Here is a 6,896-nt window from a genome sequence, read left to right as displayed (position 1 = left end):
CCTCTGTTTTGAGGATTTAGCATTATTTATCAGGACCAACTGTCAAGCCTCATGTCAGATATTGGCAAAAGAGAGGAGCATCCATCCTGCCCTCCACACAAGGCACAGTCCTGGATCTGGACCATCCATCTGGCCTTTAACTGTACCACATTTGACTTGGCTCTTGTGATTTATCTGTCCTGCTGGACTATTGATTGTTAATTTGTGCTATGCCAGCTAAAGGTCGTGGATCATTTCCTTCTATTTACAAATCATGGTCACCTCTGCCCCTGTAAGTCAACTTTAAATTAAGGACAGTGTTCTAAATCTTAAGATTAACAGCGTGAGCCTGGTCAGAAGTACAGTCAAGTACAAGAAGCATCATTCACCCTTCTTTGGACCGTTGTTTTTGGCCTGGCTCCCTCAGGAAACACATGGCCAAGCTACCTGACTGTGGATAAATGCCTGTGCATGTCTCTCTCTTCCACTCCTTATCCCTCAATTCCTCTTGACAAAGTGATCGTTTTCATCTCTGTCTGGCAGTGTCAAAGCTATTAAGTTCCCACAAGTTGTATGAGAAGGAGTGGTAAATCAGAGGAGACGGATCACAGCAGGCTCCCCAGACAAGAGACAGGTTGCAATGGCTTTCTCTCTTCGCTAGAAACCAGTGAGAACAAAGCACTTATAAATACTCTTTATTGATAAATAAAGAAAGCTTCAGCTGAAACTTTGATTAACTTGGATGCTAAACTGTGGGAAACCAGCTTCATTCACTCAGGCATGTCCTAGTGCTTCCCAATCTGTGACCAGTCACATTCATCCTTAAGTTCCTTGTTTCCATTGCCTGTGTCATCTTCATTTGTTCTTGGCATGTTACTGCTGGGTGTTTAGAAACAATCTTAATGATGCAGTTCCACTGGATGACCAGTAGCTCTGATGGCAGATATCAACCCTAGCTCTTCTGAAAGTTACCTCAGCACAATCCTCATCGCATACTTTATGGACAGTGCGTTATTGGCTGCACACAAGAAGCCTCTATGACCCTCTGTACACTTTTGGACACTTTGGTAGGAACAGCCCATTTTGTGCCTTCGCTTTGTATTGAAATGAAATACTCATTGGTGTTTTGAAGAAGAAAGTCACCTGAATTTATTGCCATACCCATTCAAATCACATGATGCATTACTCATTTCCCAGTGGAACGCATTTCATTATATGAACTGCATCTCACCATTCTTTGTGCCAGCTTTTACCACAACTTACAATACAGGGAAATGTTCTTTCCTTTGGTCATTTCATAGTCATAAACCAAAGGTTTTGGGAGCGATGAATTCAAACAGCTTCCCCTCTTATTTATCTTTCTTTAACATGGCTGATAAATTCTAGTACAAGTTGTACATAAAGATCAGGTTCATCTTAAAACTATAGAGAGGATTCAGTTGAAGTAAAGGAACAAGCAGCTCTATGAAGAGAAGCAGCATCTTCCACAGAGCTGTGCCTCCAGGCAGTTCAATTGTATTCACAGTAAGGTCTAAGCTCTGAAACTTCTCTCACGGCTGGGGCAAATGGATCTGAATCCAATTCTCTATTCTCTTCTAAAGGATGAGTTTATATTGCAGTCTTTCAAAACCTATAGGAAAACTACCTTGGCAGTTGTAATTTCACTCCCACATTTCTCTGAAATTCATGAACACTCAGCTAGGGCTGGGGGTGGCAGGGACAAGTCAGCAAGCAGAGAGGTAGACAGTGACAGCACAACTCCCTGTCTCTCAGATCTGCTAAAGAAACAGCACGGGAACAGAATAACACAGCGCTGCCAAAAAGTCGGGTGTAATGGTTTTGCAGGAACCAAGAGAATGAAAAAGACACCTTTGCCTGCTGCTGTGTCCTTGGTCTGGATTGTGTCAGGGCAGGCATGAATTTGTAGATTAAGATCCTTACAATTTATTCCTTTTCTCCTCTACATTAGCCCCCTGAATTATGGGAGGTTCCTAATACAAACACTGTCCTTCGCAGTATTGGTATATATTTTCTTTATTCTGGTGTGGATTCTCTTTGCTAGGGAATGATCACAAAAAGAAAATACATCAGGCATGGAAATCTCCTCTCTGGCCTCATTTCAAACAGCACTGCACAACGATGACTCTTTAAAGGGAGTCAGCACTCCTCACCAGTCTGTGAAAGGGCTTCTGAGACACACTGCATGTAACAACTCAGAAATGCTTCTGAAGATAATTGAATAGTCACCATTCATAAAACACAACCAACAAACAGAGTATTAAAAATGTATCCTATTTAGTGCATGAGTCACATCTTATTTTCATACCTTGCACGAAGCTAAGCATTGACTTACGGTAACTCTTCCTTTTGTCACTCAACAGACAACATTATTACAGCAGCCATATGAATGCTGCCTTTCAGAAGGTGATGCAACCTCTGTGCCAAGAATAAATGTATACGTATAAAATTCCACAATAGCCTTTGTCATTTATTCCTCAAGAGCATTGTGAATGGAAATACTTGAATTTTTCCTAGATTTTTTTTAAACAGACTTTTAAAAAGATGTCAAACTAAATGATAATGCTTAGTCTATTGGGCTCAGACATCACGTTCAGATACAAGATGGTTAAACGGTAGCTAATTAATTTGTCTCTTTATTTGCTCCACGTGAATTAAAATGATGGTGCAGGCAGATACTTTTACACTTCATCCATGTCTGCTGCAGCTGTACAGCTGTGTGGTAGGAAGAGGGTGCTCACTGATTCGGAGCAACCAGAGCAAAGTAAATCAGGGGTGATCCCGTTAAACCTACAAATACGCTGTAACTGAAGTGCTCAGTATTGGCTAGACTGGACCAGCTCTAACTCAAGCACAATGGAACCTCGTTGTGCAGGCACTCCTTTGGAACAGAGGGGCTGTCAACCCCCGCAGCCGCAGGTCACAGCCTGTCCTGCCATGGGGCAGCACCTCTCTAGGCAGACAGGACGGTATCGAGCAATGTTAGAGCTCCCTAACTTCAGGGGTTTGATTGAGCAGCCTGGTCCAGTGGGAGGTGTCCCCACCATAGCAGAGGGCATGGAACTGGATGATCTTCAAGGTCCCTTCCAACTCAGACCATTTATGATTCTATGATTCCATGATTCTGTGCTGTAAATACAGACAGTAGATTGAGACTGCCATGAACTGAATTGTTTTGGAGAATCACAGGAAAATATTAAGAGACAAATGGAGCTAAAAGTGAGCAAGCCTCAAAGTACCCATTAAGTGAAGTACATTTGTGGCATGCGTGTCTTTCCCCAAGACTTCCAGAAGCCTATGGAAAGCATGCTGGTGGAAAATGAAAACAGCATCAGTGCTTCACCGAGGTTGGCAATAAACAGGATGGCTGAGAGATGAGAATGAATCCATTTGGGTCACTATCAGCAATGACTATGTGCCATTATTCAGGAAATGTCCAAGATGGGACCAACTGAAAGAAGGAATTATGTAATAGTCATTCCAAGACGGCAGTGCTGAAAGGGAAGAGATATGCAATGTATACAAGGAGGAGAATGGGACCGTTCCAGTCAGGAAGGTGTTACTTCTTTAGTGGATGGCCTTACAGAGATGGTGGCACAATCTGCAGCTACCAAAGTGGAGAGAAGCTCAGTTCTAGGTACAGTGCAGAGTAACGCATTCTGCTAGGTGGGGCATAATTGCTCTCTTGAGGGAAGACACTTCCCAACGTCACTCTTACTGAGCAGCCGCTGGCTCACTGAATTGATAGGAGGAGACAGACAGACAGCAGGGAGGCAGTTCTTCAGGACACCTCCTCGCAGCAAGTGTTTGCTTTCTAATAGAGAGCACAGACTGCTAGGAATACAATTCCCAGAACAGCATGGTATGAATGCTTTTGATTTTGCTGCACAGCTCCGCTGGCATCAGCACCCTCATAGTGCAGCTGTATTAGCACGATCACAAACACTGAACAAACCCGGTAAATGCAACACTGATCGGTATCAGTAATCACGACTGTTTTAGAGACTGCAAAATGTGCGCTGCGTACCGAGGAAAAGCAAATGTTGTGCAGTCCAGCAGGAGCTGGGCAGCAGCAATACCACGCTCCTGTGGAAAACTGCACTGAGAGTTAACTGGAGAATCCAGACAGCCGGGAAGAAATAATTATCCCTCTCTGATGGGTGAAAAAAAAAAAGGAAGAAGGTTTTGAAGTGACCCAGCTCTGACCCCATCTGGAAGCAGCAGGCAAATCAGCTCTATATGTAGAACTCTGTCCAATAATCATAAAATCAATGACCGCAAGAATCGTTTGTAACATTGTTTGCGCATTTCACTGCTGGCTGTAGAGTCTCATGAGCTCTGCAGCTGGTTGTCTCGGCCCTGAGTGTCTCTTTCCAGCATTACTCCCTCGTCATCTCTCCCACTCACCTTCAAGAAAGGCTGAGGGAGCAGACCAGGAAATGCAGCTCCAGCAGTCAGGATGAAACTGAGTTTTAATGAATGAAGATTGAAAGCTCTGGAACCAAATTCTGCCTCTAGAGGATGAAGAACCTGTACTTGCGGGTCATCATTGCTTTTACCTATGCCAACAAAGCTGTTACCTTTCTATCAAGACCTGTTTCCTGAAAAGATACTATCATTCACCAAATATTTCTGCAAGGAAACCAGTGTTTTAAGTGTTGCTTTACCCTGAAACCACAAAAATAAATGCTGTCACAAATGATGCCCAAAGAAAGGGGACAAAGCAGAGGAAAGAGCTTTCTGCATACAAAGCTGGAGGAATCGTAAATCCTCTCTATTCTGCACATACATTACAGAGACGTTAAGGGACTTTACAACAAGGGAAGAGATGATGTTAGTGCAGCAGAGCGGTACTCCTTCTCCAAATACGCAGAGCAGCCAAAACGTGCTGCTCTTTCCCAGCGGAGGAGAGGAGCAGCTCTGCAGGACGATGCAGCCTTTCACCAGACAGAAGCAGGAAAGGCTACAGGGAAATTTCTTAAGCTCATCCACTATTGAAGGCTGCTTAGCGTGTAGAGATTTTTCTGGGACTTCCTTTGGAAGACTTCTAGGCTGACTTGAAGCTTTGGAAAAGTTTGGAAAAATAGGAAAAAAAGGGTCTGGGGTAAAGCTAAAATAAACCCAACTGATATTGTAAAAGAAATACAGAAGATAAAACTAATTTGGTGGCTTTCAGCTATTCTATGAGACCTCTGAAGAAAACAATAAATGTTTCTTTTCTATAGCTTTAAGAAATTTGAAAATCTGTGAAAAAACTACATGGGCTGAGAATGCACGTGCAGGCTCCATTACTGCCTTTTGTGATCGCTGCGTTCTGGGGTCCCTCAAAACCACACTTCCTAACCCAACCATTCCCTTTGCCCTCTTTCTCAAAGGTAAGCAGGTGAGCATGTGTGTATGACGTGGTTTTAGAGCACTGAATAAAGACACGTCTGCTAATTAATTTTGAGTGACAGTAAAAAGGTCTCTTATCTTTGCTGATGTAAAAGATGACTGAGTTTGTACTGGAAAGGGTAAAAAGGTGATAAGAGAGGAATACAAAATGAAAACTTCCCTCTTATCAAAGAATTTTTATTTTTTAATAAATTAATAATATTTTTTAATTGAATTACGAACTCATCAAAAGGAGAGCATTTGCATGCAACCTGAAGCACAGAAAGGAAGGAGTTCTGCAGGCTACAAAAGAAATCAGTCTTACTTTCCAGCTACCTCACCAGGTGGTACGTGTTCAAGAAAAAAAATACTCGCTTCCGTTTATGATGTGTTTTAGTTTTAGATTCCTCTAAACAAGCTTCACTTTTCAGTAAGTGGATTTTTGTCTGTAAAGTATTTCCAAAAACCACTGTGCAAGGCGAAAGGTCACCAGACCACGAGGCAGTGCGGCGTGAAGAGACGGTTGAGCTTTCCCTCTGCCAGCTCCCTCAGGCACACACAGCGCGGTAGCTACGCTGTTGCGCGCTCTGCCTGCTCTGCTGGTTGCCCATCTCTAGCTCAGGCGGTTCTGCACAGCATTAGCATTCTGGGTAGCAGGCACAATCACGAGTTCCACAAAACTTTTTGCTAAAACCCATAGAGTTAAACCCCAAAGCTATTCTGTGTTACTCTCATTCCTCAGCAATATTCCCTAAGCCTATCAACACCCCTACAATGCTATTATTCCAGCACTGGGCTGATCCTACACCCAGAGCAACAACAGCATCAACACACTGCTGTGGAGGTGCTGGGAATTGCCTGAGTGCCTTTGTCTGTAACTATCAGCTCAAAATTCAGGTCACATAGAAGACCTTCTCTTTTAAACCATGAACTATAATCTGATGCTTGGTATAACACCATATATTTGCAAAAACTTTGTAAACGAAGATGGGCACTGATAACGAACCTTTACCAACTGAGCTTATAAAAACCACCTCATTTAAGAAAAAAATGCACATTTCTCCCAAACGTCTGTCTCCCTCCCCAGTCAGTTCAATATCATCTGTGAGAATGCTCATCACGGGGACTTAGTGGTTCTCAATCGGATTATTTTTCACACAAGTAAGGGTTGAATTAGTGTAACAGCCTGTGTTACTCTGAAAAGATGTAACTAACACATTGGTCTCCTGGAAATGCACTCACCATTACTTAGTTTTCATTACAAACTCTTAGGTTTGCCAACTACTCACCAGGTTCTGAGGCTGTTTCAAACCAGAGGATGAGGGGCAGAAAGCTTCTCTATTGTGATTGAAAAGATCTGACAGTCTGACAGCTGTTGTTACGTAAAGTCTATACAGAATATATTTTGGCACTGAGGAGAAATCAGAGAAAAATAAATGTATGGGAAAGGATGAGACACACAGTTTTGTGACAATGCAGCATTTTCTCACCAGCTCCAGAGACATCCACTGAGTAAAGAGAACAAA

Source organism: Cuculus canorus, chromosome 9 (genome assembly GCF_017976375.1).
Source record: "Cuculus canorus isolate bCucCan1 chromosome 9, bCucCan1.pri, whole genome shotgun sequence".
Lineage (NCBI taxonomy): Eukaryota > Metazoa > Chordata > Aves > Cuculiformes > Cuculidae > Cuculus > Cuculus canorus.
Note: the sequence above shows the minus strand (reverse complement) of the source record.